The following is an 11341-nucleotide window of genomic DNA, read 5'->3' as shown; positions in this document are numbered from 1 at the left end:
CAAGAGATCAGAGACAGAAGGTCAGCATAATCCTGTGCGTTTACCTCTGCATTAGAGCATATTGCAAATTTACCCAGGTGTGGCCCAGGTACGAGCCTAGTGAGGCTTTCACCATTTGGCGAGCCAACATGATACACTAGGGGTGGGCAACTTCAGTCCCTGAGGCCATATGTGGCCCTTGAGGACTCTACCTGGGTTTCAAAATCTTAGGTCAGGAGCCCTAGAAGAAGAAAACAAGAAGAAGTTTGGATTTGATATCCTGCTTTATCACTACCCTAAGGAGTCTCAAAGCAGCTAACAATCTCCTTTCCCTTCCTCCCCCACAACAAACACTCTGTGAGGTGAGTGGGGCTGAGAGACTTCAGAGAAGTGTGACTAGCCCAAGGTCACCCAGCAGCTGCATGTGGAGGAGCAAGGAAGCGAACCCGGTTCACCAGATTACAAGTCTACCACTCTTAACCACTACACCACACTGGCTCTCTCTACACTGCAACCTCCTTGAGGGTTACTTTGCCTAGTTTGAATTTATCCTTAACTCTCATTGCTCTTTTTGCTTGCCTGAATGGAGGATCAAGAGAGCATGTAGAGAGAAGCTTGTTGTGCAAAGGTATCTTTAGCATCCTTTCACTTTAGCCCCCCCCCAACTTGGCTGGTGTGTGGCCTGCAGGAGCTGAAGAGGGGCCTATCCCCCCCCCCCCAATATGTGGACCTGCACTACTTCAGGTGCAACAGAAGCAAATATTACCTATACTTTCCCACTACTATCCCAATTAACCCAGCTATAATTTAATCTCAAGGCTGTGGAACCTATCGTATATCTGCTTAGAATGTTTCCTCTTGATGGTTGTTGCTTCAGAGACGAGTCCCAAGGACGCTTTATGGAGTGTGGGACATTACTGCAGTCAAATGAACAATCCATGTTTTGCCAGATAGGCACATGAAGGGCCTGAGGCTCACAGAGCTGTAAAAATTTACTACAGAGAACTCTGTGAGATCACTTCCTTTGTATTAGCAGGAAGCTGGCCCTAACACTACATACTTTCTGCCTAGGCATTTCTCTCTTCTTCATGCTTCCAAGCTGACTTCACCAGGCTCTGCAGCTCAGACACCATTTTTGAATGTACATTTTGTACTTTCATAACTTAGTAGTTAGGGACGCAGGTGATGCTGTGGTCTAAACCACAGAGCCTAGGGCTTGCCGATCAGAAGCTCGGCAGTTCAAATCCCCGCAACGGGATGAGCTCCCATTGTTCGGTCCCTGCTCCTGCCAACCTAGCAGTTCAAAAGCACGTCAGAGTGCAAGTAGATAAATAGGTACCGCTCTGGCAGGATAGTAAACGGCGCTTCCGTGCGCTGCTCTGGTTCGCCAGAAGCGGCTTAGTCATGCTGGCCACATGACCCGGAAGCTGTCTGCGGACAAACGCCAGCTCCCTCGGCCTATAGAGCGAGATGAGCATGCAACCCCAGAGTTGTCTGCGACTAGACCTAACGGTCAGAGGTACCTTAGTAGTTATAAATCTGCCTTCATTTTGCTACCATAATTGCTGCTTCAAGACCTAGATTATGTAAGTAAAGGCTACTTTTATTTCTTCACAAAACAATGTTTGATTGTTGTTTTTAAGCCAGCATTAAAGCATCCTGGATTAATGCTTCTAGAAGATTAAATCAGCCTTGTCAGCTTCCAAGTTTAAGCTACAAAGGATGGTACTCTGCTGATGTGCAGCTGTCATAACATGGCAAGCACAGTTAGGGGTGGGGCTGTTCTTGTGTGCCATTTGTGACTGCTAATATTTTCAGATTTTGAAACATCTCCTCCTCCTTTCTGAAATATAAGAGCCCTTCATGGTCCTCCTACATGCTCTGTGTTTAACTCCCAACACAGACAGTATATGACAAAACAGCAAGAGACCCAGCTGTTTGAGGTCTAAAGGAAACAGAGTAAACTTCTTGGCTGCCTACTGCAGAACCAAGGAATCCCATAGGAGACAAAACAGATCTGGCAGGCTATGCTTGTTTCTCTTGGATCCCTTTCTCTGAAAATCTACAATCTTTCCTCATCCTGTCCAAGCATCAGAAGAGGCAACTGGTAGAAAAATGTGAGTATCTGAGTAACTTACATTCTCTAGCTTTCTAATATATGAAACTTGATTATTTAAAAAGTTGTTCACAGCAATATCAAAGATATTCTCACTCACAGCTGCCATAATGAGAGAACATAATGGAGAATTTCAGGTTCCTCGCCTCCCTATAGTTCTGCATGTACCGTATGAAAGTTAAGATTTCGCTATATGGCCAAAGAAAGGAACTCACATGGGGAATAAAGAATGGATGCACCTTTTAGACTTGGGAGAACTAACCGGTATTAAGATTTGCTGAGAGATTATGTGGATGGTAGTAGTTCTAACAGAAGTTGCAGTTTGCCTACTGGCTATCAGGTCATACGTTGTCAATGTTGTGAAATTTGGGTTACCTGACAATTATGAATCATACTTATTCCTATTATTAAATGTTCTATGTTGCCTCTGTGTGTGTGTGTGTAATTTTTCAAAAAAGTCTCCATATACTATTTTGTGCTGCCAATATGACAGCAAAATTAACGAAGCAAATTCAAGCAAACTCACTTACTTGTACCAAAAAAGAAAAAAACTGAAACAGTTGTTTGGAGGGGTGGTGTGTCTGCTAAATGGTATAATTCTTAGAGTAATTAAAGTAAAGTAAGTTAAAGTAATTATATTTACAGTTCACCTGCCATTTTCTCCAGCCTACCCTTCCATTCAACATATCTGTTATGCAAAGAAATATTATAACGTTTTTCTCAGATTCAAGTCCTCCATGCCCTCCATGGGGCTTAGTCCCACATAAATGTGCAAAATAATGTAGCCTCCTAGGCTATTGTCAGTGAAAACACATAATAAAGCTACAGTCCTAAATACACTATCTGGAAGAAACTTCCATTCAAATGGAATGGTACATCAATGTGTTTAATCAGATTTATAAGGCATGTTTCATTCCTTGTTACTCAGCTCTTTTCTATTGTACTTTCCACCCTTACTTTTTCTGGCCGCATGAGCCTTTAAATCAGTGCTGGCCACCCATAGTACTTTGATCCTTTTGATCAGTTTGTGCTTATGACTGTGGATGTGCTAGTGGTGAGAGAGGTCTGACACAGGAGTCTCGCCTCCACCCCATACAGTGGCAAGCTCAGTCACCATCACTATTCCTAATACCCTTATTTCCCCAACATTACCCCACCCCGAATCAGCAAATTCCCTCACATTAGAGTCAATGGGGAAGGGGGAAATGGTTCATTCCAACCTGGTTGCAATGAGTCAGCAGGGCTTTCAATGTGGCAATTTCTTCACCATGAATGTGTTCTCATTCTCATTGCCCCTCTCATGTATGTGTGTATATGTGTGTGTGTGTGTGTGTGACACACACAATTGCTATGCCCATCTTGTATCAGTAAACATACAAAGGAAACTTTCCTATAACTGAAGGTCATTTTATACTGTACTATTTAATATCCCATACTCATTTTGCATTAGGAATCTGTCTAAAACTATCGATTAGGATGGTGAAACATTGGAACTGATGCCCCGCAATATTTTTTCTTCAGTCTTCCTTGTTTTAACAACATATTTTCCCCCCAGCTGTTCACATACTTTCACTGAAAAGAAGACCATTTTCTCACATCTGGTCTGTTCCCATCTGATGTTCGTTCTCGTATTTTTCTTCATACCATACGATTGCTTGACATTTCTTAACATATCCCCGCCCCGCCCCCCCGAGCTGGCTGGAACAAATCTATCCATAAATCTGTTACCACATTGCTAAGAATTTCATTTTGCTGCCATGCAGGTCACTAGGATTGAGGCTGCGTAATCTGTAGAAATCTAAAGAAAATGTTTGCTTTGTGACATTGACCTAAGGAAAAAGCAAGCTTGTTTGAAGTTGGCTCTGATCGTCAGTGACCTATGCAATACTCAGTCTCCCAATTTGAGGGTCCCAACTGCTCTGTGTGTTTTGTGTGTGTGCACAGAACTCTTGAGCACCCAAGCATTCCCATTCACTTAACTGGGAAGGGACAGTTCTATGAATGCATCCATTTGCCAGCTAGAGACTCTGCCTCTCACACTGAAGTGACTGGGGAAATCCTGGTTGCTCTATAGGCTTCAGAGCCTCTATGCTTGTATGCAATATTCCTGTGATATGCAGACTTTTATTGTATGATTCTTCAAGATTCTTCTATCAAGACTAAACTCATGGGGGAAGACAACAACATGAAAAAGTAACGATGCCAGCATAGTTAACAGTCAGCTATCAGCTATTAGAGGCAAGAAGCCTGCCAGATGAAAAGAACAGCGTCTACCTGAGAGTTCTCAGAGAACTCAAATGTGAAATTGCTGATCTTCTAGCAAAAATATGTAGTGCTCAGGTCACTCTCCATCTCTGAGGACTGAAAAGTAACCAATGTAACACCAATTTTAAAAAAAGGATCCAAGGGGGTTCCTGGAAATTACAGGCTGGTGGAATATAATATTAAAAATAAAATATGCAAGCATATAAGTATTTATTTATTTAGATGCCACTCATCTGACTGAGTTACCCTAGCTACTCTGGATGGCTTCCAACCATTATAAAACCACAGTAAAACATATATAAAATATATAGAAGAACAAGCCTTGCTGAAGCATAGCCAGCATGGTTTCTCCAAGGGTAATTCTTTCTCATGAACCTATTAGAGGTCTTTGAGAGTGCCTGCAAGCATATAGATATTGGTGATCTGGTTGACGTAGTGTAACTGGACTTTCAAAAATCTAGGGCTCTGTTTTTCTTTACAAAACTAGGTCTCAAAGACCTCTATTAGGTTTATGAGAAATAGAGTGGGAAAGAAGACCACAAAGCAACCTTTTAAAGGCTTTACATTATTTGGTATATTATCCTCTATTTCTGTAAGGTTTTATTGTCACCCAAAATGATTGGTTCATCTCAAAAATATTTTTAAAAACCAGCAGTCTATTTTTAACAATTTGTAAGGTAAAGGTAAAGGGACCCCTGACCGTTAGGTCCAGTTGCGGACGACTCTGGGGTTGCAGCGCTCATCTCATTTAACTGACCGACGTACAGCTTCCGGGTCATGTGGCCAGCATGACTAAGCCGCTTCTGGCAAACCAGAGCAGCGCACGGAAACTCCGTTTACCTTCCCACCAGAGCGGTACCTATTTATCTACTTGCACTTTGACGTGCTTTCGAACTGCTAGGTTGGCAGGAGCAGGGGCCAAACGGGAGCTCACCCCGTCGCGGGGGTTTGAACTGCCAACCTTCTGATCGGCAAGCCCTAGGCTCTGTGCTTTAGACCATAGTGCCACCCACATCCCTTTTAACAATTTGTAAGTTTTGTTAAAATGGGGTTATTAGGATTTAAAGATCAAAGGCATGAAAGAGAACAGACACTTGGAAATGGATTAGAATTGTCACAGAGCAGGAGGGATCAAGGATGCTCGATGTAGCCACCTTAATGCTGCAGCATCCTTTGGATTTGGAACATCTAAATCATGGCAGCAGATGCTAGGAGGGGGCTGCATACTAGTAGGTTGCTTTGTTAACATGGCAATTCTAGATCTGATATAAAATGTTAGAAAGGCTGAGAACAATTGATCAGATGGGCTACTGACCCAGAATAATATTTATAGCCACTGGTTCTACACATGTGTAAGCAACAATCCAGTGACTCACTGTACGTTCGCTGTGTTTGGAAATAAGGCAGACAATGAAAGAACCAGACAACCTTTGTAGTCCATTATTGTGCGTAGCGCCAGGTCTTTGGAGTCTTTCTTTATCTGATTTACTCAAACACAAAATATAGCTTCCAGCAAAATTAAAGTTAACATGTTTCTCTAGAGATTAAGATCAAAGCAGTGGAAAAGATTCTATTTCAACAGCATGATGTTCGCTCCCTTATCTATAAACTGGGGGTCAGAAGACAGCAAGTGTAGGGAGACGTCTGTTAATCATTTTGATGTGTTGTCTTAGAGATTGTCCACACTTCCACTTGTTTCGTTTTTTCTTCCACTTGTTCCGTGCTTTTTAGGCACAGGTCTGAGAGGTTTTTCATTTGCCCCACCACTTTCCCCAAGGAAACTCACTGTTTACCGCTAAATCTGAGCAAATGTCAATCCGAAAAGTCATACTTGTGACAGTTAGGCAGAAAGCAGAGGGTTTTCTCAGGACAAGCTGCAGGGCAAACAAACAAACGATCACACCTGTGCCTAGAAAGCATGGGAAAAGCAGAAGTGTTGATGAGTCCTTCAAATCTTATACCACAGAGCCTTTAATGAGTCACTCACTACTCCCTGTTTTCTCTTGAGTCTCACAAAGGTTCAGGGAAAGGTACAAGATTGGACCACTCCACAGGGGTGCCATTTTAGATTACAGTAATAGAGTGGACAGAGCTGCAGCAGGGCACTCCTTACAGGACAGACACAAGCAGCATTCCGTGTTTCCTATTGCTTATGTAGTCAAAACAGCCTCACACACTCAAGGGTGCAGGGAGGTATTTATCAGACCTAAGAGAGAGCCTTTAGGTTTGCATCAAAACAAACAAAAACTAGGGAGGAATCAGGGGAGAATTCACCACCACATGACCTCACCTAAGTATACATGGTGGTGTGCTCCTAGTTGTAAACCTTACAACAAATTTGTAAGTGAAGTCTTCCAGAGAGAAGGACTGGGGTTGAAAGGAAGTGGCTTTCCTAGCTAACCAGTGAGTCCATGGAAGAGACAAGATTGGAACTGAGGAGCTTCTGGTTCATGACACAGCCTCTTAGCCAGTATGCTCCATCAATTTCATATGACCTACTGTCTTCCCTTTTCTTTTTTAAAACCAGGACCATTAGTTCTCCTCACTTGGTATTGTCTATGCTGATTGACAAGGGGCTCAGTTAGCAGTTTTTTCAAGCCCTTGCTGCAAATGCTGGGGATTGAACCAAAGATCTTATGCACACAGTACCTAACGGTGTACACTCTTAAGATGATCTTCCTCAGGGGCAATAGTTTAATATTCCACCACTTTGGTCCCTCACTAACTTGAGTGCTAGTTTGTGTTCCCCATTCGAACATCTATCTACCCCCCTCTTTTGTATGACTTAAAAGCAAATAGGCAATAGTTTTGAGCATAAGATGCTCACTCATTTCTGGGATTGCTTTGATGGATTGTATTGTCGGTCATTTTAGATAGCAGGCCATTTGACACAGTTGTAGACACAGCAAATCACTTTGACACGAAGTTTTGTAGTATGCAGAGACAAGGAATTTTCCATTGCTTGTGCCAAATAAAGTAGTCACTATTTTTGGTCTGAGATCAGCATTCCATCCTCCTCCTCTTCTTATACTCCTCCTCTCTGACATTCCACAAACCCTGAGGGAATACAATTAAAAACTCAAGAGTTCTCAGCCATCCACTCATTTTTAGCAGGAGAGTCTAATATATTAGATACATGTTCTCATATCTGTGTGTGTGAACTGAGGGCTAGATAATAGTTGGTATTTCATAAACCATTCTATTCCCAAACCAGCTCAACACAGGAAAAGTGGGTGGAATAATCCAAGCATTATATAAGTTTTTCTCAGCATTAAAAATCATTTACAAACCCATATTGTTTTTGCCCATAGCATTCCAACTTCCACCACCCACCAAAAGGCTCTTTTGCATATGCCCTACTGAAATGAGTGGGATCTCCAATGAGGCAGCTTTCGCCCAGCTTGTGCCTTCTGGATGTTTTGGACTCCCATCAGCCACAGCTGTTGGGAAATGGAGTCCAAAACATCCAGAAGGCATCAGGTCAGTGAAGGCCAGTGGGGGGGGGGGGGAGGAAGCCTAGTGGATTGTGCGAGGTGGGTCAGATTTATCTTGGCTACGGCTCTGCTCATTTTGATCCTTCAAGGTTTTCTTCTCATGAATTACTCTGATTTATTTGCTTAGTGGACTGGAAAGGGTTGTGTGCATGATTAAAAAACAAAAACAGCAGCTTCTGGGAGCCAGACATCATGAAGGGTAATCCTTGAAGGAGGGGTTCCCTTGGCAAATGGTCACCAATCACCTATTGGTGGAAAATCATCACCTCCTTTTTCCAAAGCACCAACCACTTGTCTGCTGCATCCAGGGTGTTGCTAATGTATAGCACCATGTTCCCAGATTGATGCTATGTGTGAGGGTATGTGAATCATAGCAGCTGTAGCTACATGGTTGTGCTTGGAACAAGGGATGCATCCACATGGTGACAAGATAGACCACTAGTGCCATATCTAGGGCAGAGTGAGGCAGTCACCTCAAGCAGGTGACTTGGGGGTGTCATGAACAGGCAGCAAATTGTTAGGTTTAAATTTGTTGCTGCATTTTTACTGCCAGGGACAGGCCTATGGGTGCCAGCATCGCTTGAATGGACCTGCGCACATTGATTTGTAGGGGACCAGAGGTGGCCCAAGACATTTTGCTGCCTGAAGTGGAACAGAAAATGATGTCCACCTCTCCAGTCTAAGTCAAAGTACATGGTTCCCAAGGCGCTCACTCCTCCTCTTTGGAAGTAAAACATACTGTAACTAAAAGCTAAGTCATGGACACATTGCTGCCCTTCATGATACAGAAAATTAGTCATCTGCCTCTGCCTAACTGTAGAGTCAGTCCTGTTGGGGAGATGTGATTTGAGGTTCCATCTGAGGAAGCAAATTATCTTGGATTGGCCCTCTTCCTTTCCATTTTGTTCTATACTGGTCAGCACTAATTTCTTGTTTTCTAGTACCCACAAAGGGGCTCATTTGTTAAGTATACAAGCTACTTTACACACATTTTCTCCTAACTTTTCATCCCTATATTTTCTTACTCTTCAACCTGTCTCACAACTGGGGCAACATGCATAGAGTCCTTTCAAAGTCTGGTATTCAGCTCAGAGTAGAGCCACTGAAATTAATTTAGGCATATTCATTCCAGTGGTACTACTCTGGGTAAAACTGAGTTGAATTCCCATCAATGTGATTAAAATTCTGTCAAGCACTCATTTAGGAACAGGGAGCTGAATTCAGTTCCCTTTCCTTCTTTCCAACCAAACACCTGATCAGCTGATTTAAAAATAAAAATCTATGCATGTTGCTTTGGAGCCACCATTGTGGCTCAGGACAAGATCTGAGGAATTGGAGAGCTCTGATTCTGAAGTTTCTTTCCACCATTTGGGGAAGGAAATCTCATGAAGCAGGAAGCCTCTAAAAACCAGTTGGTGGGAATCATGTGGAGAGACTACTATTGTACTAAGATCTGCTTTCAGACTTTCCATGATTATCTGGCTGGACTAGGTTCGTCTTCAGCTTGATCCAGCAGGGGTCTTCTTAAGCTCTTTCATTATGCTGTGTTGTTTTTTAACAAAACAAAATGTTAACAAGGCACTGAAAAATGAACTTGACCACCATGAAAGGCACTGCAGAAAGTAATTGGCAGAAATATAGCTCTGCTGTGAAAGGGAAACAGTCGGGTAAAGCGGAAAGTTCAGGTTGTACACTGTCATCAACCATGTTAAATATTGCATCCTCACCACAGGTAGGACAATAGCACTACAGTCCATACCTGAGAGGATTGTGCTGCACTTGTGGATACTTTCTCCGAACCGGAAATAAATTAGCATCTTGCTAATTGAATCTTGCTGGCATTTTCCTTGTTGAATGGAAACAAAGTATTTAAATTGCAGGCAACAGGAATGATAATGGAATGTAACACTTCAAAAATAATTCACCTGGATTCACTGGAGTAAATGGATGAATTGTATTATCAGATTTAAAAGCTAAGTTTGAGTAGTATCTTTCTTTCTTTCTTTCTTTCTTTCTTTCTTTCTTTCTTTACCACACATGAAAAGCTTTTCATTCTATTTTGTCTAGTTTCAAATAAGATGCCATGAGTGCAATGGCAAGTTGGTAAAATTAGATTTTATGTAAGATACTGGATTTGGGAATTGTAGGGTTTACCTGGATTGTTGTTGTTTTTAGTAACTTTTCGTATTCCTTTATTTTTAAGACAAAATCAATGAGAGAGAGATATACATATGGGGAAAAAGGCTGAATTAATCCAACAGATACCTTCTTTGTATGTAAAGTAGATCTATTTTATCCTGACACTTACTGGTAATAAAATGTTTTTCGGGTGGTAAAAAATGTTGAAACACACAGAGGATTTCTCTGCAGTATTTCTAGTCGTTGGGTATGTTTCACCAATATTTTTACACTTGAACACCCATTATCTGGTGAATGTGCCATTAGGTGAGGACTTGCATATGTGAAAGAAATCAGCCCCCACAGAGCACTGCTTTCTGTTACCTGACATCCCTTGCACACAATGTTGTGCCCTCCTCCCACTGAGGCAGTTAACCGGTTCAGCTGAAGGACACAGAGGTTTGCGTGAGCCAGTAATGAGATGTCAAGTAGTGCCAGTGCCTGAGTGAATCAGCCCTGAACTAATGCCCTTTATATTTTTACACACAGCAGCACATACACGCTCATGCTCTTTATAAACAAGACTGAAATGGTTGGGTTGAACTATTTAAAGGTCAGACCATTACAGAAAACCAACTGGCCAAGTGGTCAGGTTTTCCACCATGGAATTGTTCAGTCTGAGTTGATGGAAATCTGGTGATATTTTATTTCTTGCTGCAGATTCCAGTCTACTTGAGAAAGCCTTTGATCTCAAGTAAGGTTTCCTGGCATTTACTTGGCCAACCTGGTGGTGGGTTGGTTGTCTGAACTCATCCAAACCCACCCTCAGTTTCTGATTATGCCGCCTCCTATGATTCTTGGCACCAAACCCATTACTTGCAGCTAAATAAACAGTAGCAGATGTCAAAAGCACTCAAGGCTGGTATTTTTCTCCTACATAAGTGCTAGTCGCTTAGTGTTATTCATGACATATTGACTCATTGCTTTGGCCAGAATGACATCTCAAAGCAAAACTGGGCATGGGATTGCTTTGGTCAACAGAACTCGAGTTATTTTTGAATTCCCTCCTTCCAAACAGTGGTCAATTATGTTGCTTATAAATGGACCAGGGGTTTAATCACTGATAATTACCCACTATTTACTTGCCATCTTTACATGAACATCAGGACACCTGCAAACTATGTGACAAAAAAATTAAGTTGTTATTGGTCATTTTCTCCTTCATGACGCATAGGCTAAAATGATAAAAGTGTCTCCACATGTTAACAGTGTAAGCTACTGCATAATGAAAATCACTTTGTTTGACATTATATTCTACCCCATTTCTTTAAACTATAGAAGTAGCTAATCCCAGCTATCAGTAGGTTAG

At 42.0% G+C, this 11341-nt stretch overlaps 1 protein-coding gene across 1 annotated transcript in view; it reads left to right on the top strand.

Annotated features, from left to right (window-relative positions):
- Positions 1 to 1824: 1824 nt before the first annotated feature.
- The window catches only part of FHL5 (four and a half LIM domains 5), a 28202-nt gene continuing 18685 nt past the window's right edge, over positions 1825 to 11341 (top strand). Inside the window, exon 1 of the mRNA XM_083433595.1 lies at positions 1825 to 2096. The gene's annotated coding sequence lies outside the window, so the exon portion shown is untranslated. The remainder of the gene's footprint in view (positions 2097 to 11341) is intronic.

Source organism: Podarcis tiliguerta (assembly GCF_965153285.1).
Source record: "Podarcis tiliguerta genome assembly, chromosome: 3".
NCBI classification, from domain to species: domain Eukaryota; kingdom Metazoa; phylum Chordata; class Lepidosauria; order Squamata; family Lacertidae; genus Podarcis; species Podarcis tiliguerta.
This window is presented reverse-complemented; position numbering and strand designations above follow the sequence as displayed.